This window comes from Cydia fagiglandana, chromosome 5, assembly GCF_963556715.1.
Source record: "Cydia fagiglandana chromosome 5, ilCydFagi1.1, whole genome shotgun sequence".
Lineage (NCBI taxonomy): Eukaryota > Metazoa > Arthropoda > Insecta > Lepidoptera > Tortricidae > Cydia > Cydia fagiglandana.
In genome coordinates, this window is record NC_085936.1 from 10,252,694 (window position 1) to 10,262,672 (window position 9,979).

Consider the following 9,979-nt stretch of genomic DNA (forward strand, 5'->3'; position numbering starts at 1 on the left):
AGATATTGGCGGCAAATTGTGACAAAAAATTCGCTGATGATAACAAGAAATAACTCAAAATGTACCTAGTCGATGTGATGGGTGCTGAGCTTTCTCAGACCCTTTGGGCGGCTACAGGGCCTGGGGCCTAAGGCGGCAAAGACTGCAAATCCGCCACTGCTGATATTTGCTGTACACCAATCACCGTGAGCTATCTTCGAGGTCGAACAAAAAAAAACCGGGCAAGTGCGAGTCGGACTCGCGCACGAAGGATTCCGTACCATAAAGCAAAAAAAAACGGAAAAAAATGCAAAAAGAAAACGGTCACCCATCCAAGTACTGACCACGCCCGACGTTGCTTAACATTACCTTTGATACTCGTACTTTTAATAGTTTTTAAGCATTGACCATTCAGACTGATGATTGTAAATTCGGCGTTTATACCCTTTGATTGTCAAGGTATCGATATCATCATCATCATCATCATACCAACATCTTCTTTAATGAGAATTATCGATATATTTGAAACACATAGGCCTGTGGCTTCTACAGAAGCTCGTCTTCGGCACGCATATCGCACAAGCACGCATGGTCCTTAATGAATGCCAGACATGCCTTAAGGGAAAGTGAAGTTCTTTCTAAAATTAACGTATCGAACCTCAATTACACTGTCGTGCGATTATGCAAACGGGCTGATTTATTTTGAAAAATATTATCATAAACTTTTTAGTCACGGAACTTTGTTTTGAGATTTTGATTTTTAGTACCTTTTGGAGTTTTAGGCAGATTAACTTGAAAAATCACCTGATGGACTACAACCCCGTTTTTACAAAATATAAGGCATATTAAAATAAAAGTATTAAATTCAAACTCCTGTAGAGATCGAGTGGATGATCCATGACCTCAAGATCAAAACTGACAACAGAGAAAGAAAACTTTTTAAAACCAAAGGTTAATTACAACGTTGAAGCTACTCTGCTGCCGGGTAAAGCTTTCATCCATTTGTCCTGACACAGCAACGCAAACCATGGCACATCTACTGGCGTACCCCGCATGCCCACATCACTGCTCGAAGCAGCTGCTGCTGCCGCTGGGTCTGAGGGACGTGACAGCCAGGGCTGTCTACACCGCTGCCTACTGGACATCCATCGTATAAAAAAGGAGCCTCGACACGAAAAGAAGAATAAGGGTTACATCTAGTAGGAGTTCAAGCAGTCCCGCCAACATCGATAAGGTAGCTATCATTTTTTATAATTTGTAAATCGTTGGATCCATGAAGCTCATCCTTGAAGGACTTTTTAGGTACACGGAAATGTAACGCAAATACATATTAATTTATTTACCAAATGATTGATGTAACTATTGCAGTAAGTATAATAACGCAGGTTACGGACAGCGGTCGCGTTGGCCCTCCGCCAAAGCTTTGGCCTCAAATTGATTCCGTCCATGCTCCAAAACTCTTTAGCTCTTTACATTATTGGGAGAGTAATCTACATTAGAACATAGAGATCGTTAGTACATGTATTTTCAGAGAGACAATACAAAAATACAACTCGCAGGATTATTTTAAATACCACTTTTACTAGTAAATGTTTGATTTCCCACCCGCGTAGGTGTCGTCTTTATCCTCCCACGCAATTTCACAGGTTCAAGTTGATCCCAAACTAATATCATATCTGTCTTCGTTAACGCAGGACTATTTAGGTTATAAATGGATAATCGATGCAAATTTACACACGTGTAGAATCCTTGGAATAGTTGGAATAGAATTACGCGTACTACAGTAGTTATTACCCACAGAACACATTAAAGAGGTTATTATCCGTTCCGATTTACGGGTGGTTTCATATTTATGACACTTTCTGACACTTCAGTATCACGTACTCAAATGATCGATTGAAAACCTGATGATGACGCGTAAGTTGCACTTTGAGGCGATTCTTTTTCCTCGCGTTATCCCGGCATTTTGCCACGGCTCATGCCAGGGGTCCGCTCGACAACGAACTTTTAGGCGATTATCATACTGGAACTGCACCCGAAAATTTCATCAGTGTGATAGGTGTCTGCCTTTACCATGCAATTGCAAATTTTCGGTGTGGTTATTCCATTAACACATAATTATTTACTGTGATTAAGAGTGCTCTTCGACCAGTTTTCCTAATTTAAAAATATAACGACTAACAAGCATTCCGAAACTGCAAACTATTCGACCAGGTTGTGGGACCTTCCGTACACATATCAAAGTCGCTCCCGTGCAGCTCTTCAATAATTTACAAAACATTTCTATTCAACTCTAAACTCTGACTGGCATAGCTTCATCTTTTCTTTCGTAAGAACTGTTAGTAATCTGAAGACTACGGGCATATATTGGTCCTGTATGTTTTCGCCAACAGTAAACGTTGTGAATAATACACAGAGTATTCCTAAAGCACATAAGCTCAAGAGAATCGTACGCTCGGAGGAACCATTATAAATACGGTCGCCGATTACTATTACTCCCTAAAGATCTCAAGGACATAGTAACACTGGTTGTCTCAATCGTTCGACTCACGTACGCTTCGTGAGCAGTGAGAATACATGGCCAGTTTCGTATCATTGCTACAATGTACGGTAAAAGCAATTTCAGGCAGAGCTGCTGGCAGCCGGCCAGTGGAAATAAGCTTGCACGACACCCGGAGAGCATCAAGAGGCGTATTTACATTTTAAAAATATGATAACAACATAATATAATTTTTAACACTGTTCACTCACACCAATATATTAATGCAAGCGAGATACACAGATATATATATTCCGATGGCATAAGATTTTCAAAATCTGAATATGCCACTGATACGAGCCTGCACGCTCTTACTCACTTAATTTATGAATTTCAAAAAGAAAACACCAACTAAATTGGTGCGGAGATTTCTTTAAAGTTCAAACTGTATGTACACGGAAATATTTATTGTTTCACTTTTGTAGCAATTTCTAAATTTACTGGTTTAACTGTTTTACGAGTTACAGCTTCCCTATTATGTAGGTGTGTATTTATGTGTCGTATATCGTGTCAAAGTATTTAGCAAGTCGTACAGCCCAAGTAGTTTAATAGATTGAACGACTTTGGGTACGTGTTAATCATTCAAGTATATAAACCGAACTGGTTGTTGTCAATCAAAACATAAAATACCTACTTATTAATGACCCACGGTAAAAGCTAAAGAAGTTGACAAAATGCTAACTTTTGTTTGTATACTTATACCGTGTATGGATAGAACTCGGTATTAAGTATTTCTGCGAAAATCGATCGTACACGTGAAAATATTCATCAAAGTATTTTATTATGGGAGATGAAAAATGGAAATGTTGCGCAAGTAGAGCTCATTAATACCTATGTTATACAGTGTGGAAAAAAATCAATGGGTCCTGGAGGGAAAGTACCTTAAAACCTTAAGTTACTAGCAGCTCATTTTACGTAAAGAAAATATTCTTTAATTTTTTTTAAATAAACAAAACTGCACTGAACGATTTTTCTTAAATCGCTATCTCGCCCGGAAATCGAACTGACTTAAGGTTTTAAGGCACTTTCCCCCCAGGGCCCATAATTTTTTTCCATTATGTATATAAACAAAATAAAACTTTATTATTGACATGTAAATAACAATATGTCTGGGTAAACTTTGTATCACGCTACAAGAACCTGCTTTGACATAAAACAGATTCTCATATTAAATTACATTTTTAATCGTGTACCTACCCTAGGGTCTACACGAATTTATAATTATTAATACACTTCCTATCTGATACACTTCCTATCTGATTTCTTCTTAAATTACCAGAATCAGATCAATTGCAAACAAAATAATGTTGTCTTGACGTTCAATTCTAAATACTTATAAAAAACTGTATAAGTAAGTACTTGTAAAATACACAACTAAAGTAGGTACTAATTGCCTTACTTTAACTTAACTCAAACATCACTGCACACCCAGAATTTTCTCTCCAAAAATCATATGAGCTGGGTTTAAGCAATTTCAAGCAAAGTTGTCTGGCGTGCGGCCAGGTCGGGTCTAGGGCTACGACAATGTTCAGGCATCGCAGATAAGAGCTCGTATCATCGCATAACTTTTAACACCCTTTCCGTTTACCCAAGTTTGGAGCTTGTCAAGCTACCAAATGAACATCGTTTGAGCACTGTTTGGGTGAGTTGACAGCTGAAGTTTTGCGTCATAAGTCGTTTCTAGCATTTTCAGAGAGCAAAACTGTCAAGCTACCAAATGAACATCGTTCCAGCGCTGTTTGGGTGAGTTAACAGCTGAGGTTTGCGTCATAAGTCGTTTCTAGCATTTTCAGAGAGTAGGTAAATCTGTCAAGCGACCAAATGTTCAGCGTTTGAGTGCTGTTTGGGTGAATTGACAGCTGAGGTTTTGCGTCATAAGTCGTTTCTAGCATTTTCAGAGAGTAAATCTGTCAAGCTACCAAATGAACATCGTTTCAGTGCTGTTTGGGTGAGTTGACAGCTGAGGTTTGCATCATAAATCGTTTCTAGTATTTTCAGAGAGCAAATCTAGGTCATACTTACTGAAGTTTCCATGTATGATGATGGTCTGCGGGTTTTTGACAGGCCAGGTATCATACATATTAGTAATTTTCTACAATTTATACAAATCTATCTACCAATAGTAATAACGTAGTAAGTTTTTACCTATACCGTTATCAGTGTTATGCTAGCTACCTACATATGTGAGAGGGTGTCGGGTGTCGGGCGGCATACGCATCCTTATAATTAGATACAACATTGCCAGGTAGCTGACATTCCTCAAAATCCAAAAACGATAATCACTTTGAATTATGCTAAATGCATTTAACCGTTTAAACGAAATATGGTAGCAATTTAAGATATTTCCAAAATCACATTCGGTTCCCACATTACAGATTCAACGCAAATCAATGTAATCGTCTTTAGTTGCGTTTTAGGCAATGCTTTCGCTTTTATATGCAGTTTCATGATCGCACGCCTTCGGCTTCTGCAGAAGTTTTTGGACACGCATATCGCGCACACGTTAGAGCGTGAATTCGACATTCGCTATATACACCTACTTCGTTATTATAACGCTTCTTCATCTTGGGTATTTTTTACTGGGAGTTTAATGAAAATAATAAGCGAAAAGATATTTTAATAAAGATAACTGTATCTTAGTGATACAGTTGTGGATATTGAAAAAGCCTAATATTCGCTTTAACTTTTTCCCTCGAAATTATTATACAGGATGAGCCCACGAAAATCATATTTGTTTCGCTTTTCTCCATAGGTACCTACTTCGCATAAAGCCAAATCATGAAACACCATGATTTCTATCAAAACTAAAATGAACTTTGTAAAAAAAACAAGTTCTGTCTTAATATATAATTTTTCGCATTCCTATGTTTTTATTAAAATTTTCATAATTTTACATAATATTTGCAACAATAACAAACTGCCAAAACAAAGTTAATAAATACTTTATTGCCTACAGTTCATTTAAAAATGTTCGTATCTTTTCAAAGACCGATTAGCGTCGATCGATCACAGATGAGCAAAGTATAAATATCAAGCCAAATCCCTTTGTTTTATTAAAAGAAATCAAGTTCATCAAGGGCAAGGGAATGTGAACGAAAGCAGGTTGCCGATGACGGCTGCGCGTAGTTATTTAATTTACCTGAATATTACAATTAAATCAAGCAAGCAGTATTATAACTTCACAAAAACGCTTAAATTGTCGCACGCGCACATTAGATAGGTAAAAAACTTAAATAAAGCCTGTCTTGGACATGTCTGTTTGCACTGAAAAAAAGGTATGCTATCTTTATGAACCTAAATTAAATTATAGTAATATATGATTAGTGATGATTGCTTATGCTATTTTACCTTTATCAAGATTAATTGAAGATGGCTTATCTTTATGTAACCGTTAATTCAATAAAATATGGCGTAAAAAATTATACTAACTACCGTAAAATGTGCCTGTGCCTACTCGCGACTCTTGACACATCGCTTTGCCAACTGGCATCGTATCGTACTGCCATGGCATCGTTTGCAGGCGTTTCTGCTTAATACTCGTACATAATTATACATTTTTCCTTTTTTTTATTGGTTATTATATTGTGGTAGGTTTGTTTATATAAATACGGATTTAAAGTAGACCATCACTATTATCATCTTGTAATAAGTACTAGGTACTTAAATGAGGTTGTGATATAGATTCAAATATAAAAAACTGGGGAGCACTTAGCTAGTGGGGAGCAAAGTAGACACATTTTACGGTAATAATAAAGCTCAAAAACAATTGCAGCGCTTAGCCCTAGGGAACTTTTTCCTATTAAACGACAAGTACCTATTTATGGACCCGGGTATGTCCTTAAACTACGTCCAAGACCACTGGTGGACGGGCAGCAGCGTCCCTCAAATTCGGTGTACTCGACTGCGATCGCCAACTCGCCTGCCAAGCGTGGCGATTATGGCATTCACCCCCCAAAAAATGGGGAGGCCTATGTTCAGCAGTGGACGTCTTATGGCTGAGATGATGATGATGATGAGGATGATGACCTATTTATGGACGCTGGCGTTTGTATGAACTCAATAGTCTGCTACCAATACTTAGACCGCAACCACTAACATAACAAACAAAACCGGAGAAGCTCGCACGATCATTACCGGCCCGAATTCTAATGGGCCACTACAATCGGCTTCTTTTCTTTTTCGCCTGAGTTTAATCAAATTATAGGTTGAACATTATAATATTTCAATACCGGCACCGTTTGAGGAATTTAGGCTTTTTATTGTTTCGGCAATTTTCGCGTCTAGACGGATAAAAACAGCTCCAGGAAAAATCTTTTTATTAGTTATATTCTTCAATCTTTGTATGAATGTTATATATAGGTAGATTTTTGTTGTATTATAATTCTTTTGAATCATAATCTTAATTCTTTATTTGTCAGAATAACTTATAATTTTATTACAATAATAATTTATACATAATAATTAATAATTTGTATAATTGAAACATAAAGCCTTTTCTTTTAAATATTTATTAAAATATAGGGAGTAAATTTAGTATAAACAAAAAATTATAAACTAAAATTAAAAACTACATAAAGCTATAACTAACTACAACATAAACTAGAATTATAAATAAATAGGTACCTACTACGATTTCTAGAGAATGCCTTGCCTCATGGAATGCGATCATCACAATGATCATATTTTTAAACATCAAAATCGGATCATAAAATAACAGGTATTAAGTATAAATTTCAATATAAAATGTTTTACAGCAAATAAAGTCCTTCGATTCTAAAATCGCAACAATGAACTTAATTTATCGTAACATCCAAACAACTTTGAAAGGCTACGTCGCATACGCACTTAATGATCGTCTGGACTCCTGAAGGTGAACAAAAATTCAGTTACTTCGATCCTAAATCTCGAGTACCTAGACCTCCCAGGCAAACAAAGTAAATGCTTACGAAACCCTGCATTGTGACTTAATGTAGTCTCCCTCCTTCTCCAATCTGATAGGTCTAACAAAGACAAAATATTCATAGCATTTTCATCTCAACACAGACGTGATGTAACAAACACATGAATATAATAGGTACTAAAATCTAGAATTTTTACGAGAACATTGTAAACGCAACTCAATCGAAAGTAGAACAGAGTACAGATTGTTATGGCTTGGGAAATCCTTTTTTGAATTCCTAAGGTAAAAAATTACGAGTGCGTTCCAATTGTCACTTTGAGCGCAGCTTCATAAGAGCGAAGCGGTTCAGCCCGCTTTCTGGGTTTAGAGCATTATGGAACGCTTCTGTCGCGTCCGTCCTTTTCAGTTTCAGTGAGCGAGTTGAGAGGGCGAGAGGGGTGAGCCTCCACCTCCGGCCTGCGGGAGGTGAAAGATTAACCCAGTTTTGTTATTTGTCCACTGTCAGTGGAGTATTCACGATGCGGAGTCTGCCCGACTGGTCCTGGCCGTTTAACGTAATTGTGAATGATTAATATGTCTAGTATCTCTGTAATGACGACCCAAGATTGGAAGATGCTTGTAGTTTGATTAATGTTTACGTCATCAAAACTCGGTCAATGTCATTGTCTGCTCTTAGAAATCTTCAATCTTCGATAAAAGCATATACCTTTCGATTTTTAAAATAGCGAAGTCAAGATTTCTCTCGATTTCAGAAAGTTGATTTAAGGCAAAATTCGTTATATTTTCCAATTCTTGTCTAAGTAGGTATTTTTCTATGAAATTGTAAGAGAAATTTACCTTGACATAAAATCAATAACACAACTGTGTCAGAACAAACACATTACAAATGCATGAAGATATAGCCTAGTCTTTACTAGTCATCGTAGTTCCAAGGTTAAGGGTAGTTAAGTACTAGTTAGTCATTGTACATTCTGTTTTACCTACGTTCTGTTCTTGTATTAGTGATTATATAGTATTTACTAGAACAGATATGGTAAACTACTGCCGTATTCGAACTTCAAGATATTTACAAGAGACGACACGCCCGGTTCGGAATTTGAAATAGATATCTATTAGATATCTTTTAGACATCACCAAGATACGATAACGATAATTATGTTTTAAGATCTTACCTGTCAAATTTGACATTTGCGCGATTCTGGAAACACTCTTGGAAACGATTTCCAAAGGATATGAGCCAGGGGTCGGACAAAAAGTGCGGATGACGTAAAAATGACGTAATCTTGCACACAGGATGATGTTTGAGTTTGTATTTAAACTTCCGTGTCACGTACCTCCAAAAACGGAAAATTGCCACAATATTCGAGTAAAGATGACATTTAGAGCGTTTTCTTATACATTAGTAAATATAAATTTTAGCTACATATAATCGTGAAGATACAATAGCTAAACAATAACGAAGTCAATTTATTGTTCATCTGATTGACAATGTGTCAGTCAAAAACGTACTTACTCATTTCAAGTGGCGATATCGTTTAATAAAGAGGTTGATAAATCGATATTAAACTTTCGTGAGACATATTTTAAATTGTTTATACGACAACGGTTTCACTCACTTGAATTTTTAGTCGCTATTGGCGACATGTTTCGGGCCCGTCGGGGGTCCTTCCTCAGGCTCGAGTGCTCGAGTGAAAATTCAAGTGAGTGAAACCGTTGTCGTATAAACAGGTTGATAAATGATAAGTGATAATTGTTTATGAAAATCAAAAATACTATTTGAAATCATCCTATAAGTGGTTTGACGTCATCCGCACTTTTTGTCCGACCCCTGGATATGACTTAGAGATCCAATTCACATCTAATAGATATCTCACTCTATCTAACGTAAGTGACATTGGTTGCCCGAATTGCGCTGCAAAAGAGAACTAGTTGATATCTAAACTATAACGTATCTAGAATGGGCGTGTCGTCTCTTGTGAATATCTTGAAGTTCGAATACGGCAGTAAAACTGCCAAATGCTGAAATTATAGTGCGGCATAAAATAGTAGAAAATAAATGAGGGTACCATCACTTCCTACGTAACTGTCATATTTTTGACGTAATATGCTTAAACATGGCAACAATTTAGCATGGTTTTTTTTGTTCCGTTATCTTTAATGTTTACTATTTTGTGTCGCACTATACTAACATAACCGTAAGGCGAATGGGTCCACACCACACACTAGTACTAGTAGTAGATTTGTGATCTCGAAAATAGCGTGTCATGTCACTAAAGTTCACTTGGTTAATGATATTTACAAATTATTTATCAAATGCCAACAGTAAAAATTAGTTGCTGACATTGAGTGTAAATACATTACATACAGTATGTATCTGAACGAAAAGCAATTACTTAAACCAGTTAATGTTTAGGTCATACTGAGCAACTTTTACTATGGGTCCAACCCCGAAAACGCGGAAAAAAAATTGGATGTTTCATACATTTTGCTGGTCTGATGTTAAAATTTCCTATGGGGGAGTCACATTTTTTTGTGATTTCGGGGTTGGTCCCAGTAAAAGT

At 36.7% G+C, this 9,979-nt stretch overlaps 1 long non-coding RNA gene across 1 annotated transcript; it reads left to right on the top strand.

Annotated features, from left to right (window-relative positions):
* The first annotated feature begins 8,888 nt into the window (after nucleotides 1–8,888).
* On the top strand, nucleotides 8,889–9,226 carry LOC134664818 (uncharacterized). The gene is made up of 2 exons (XR_010098291.1): nucleotides 8,889–8,964; nucleotides 9,147–9,226. It is a non-coding gene; the product is annotated as an uncharacterized LOC134664818 (long non-coding RNA).
* The last annotated feature ends 753 nt before the right edge of the window (nucleotides 9,227–9,979 follow it).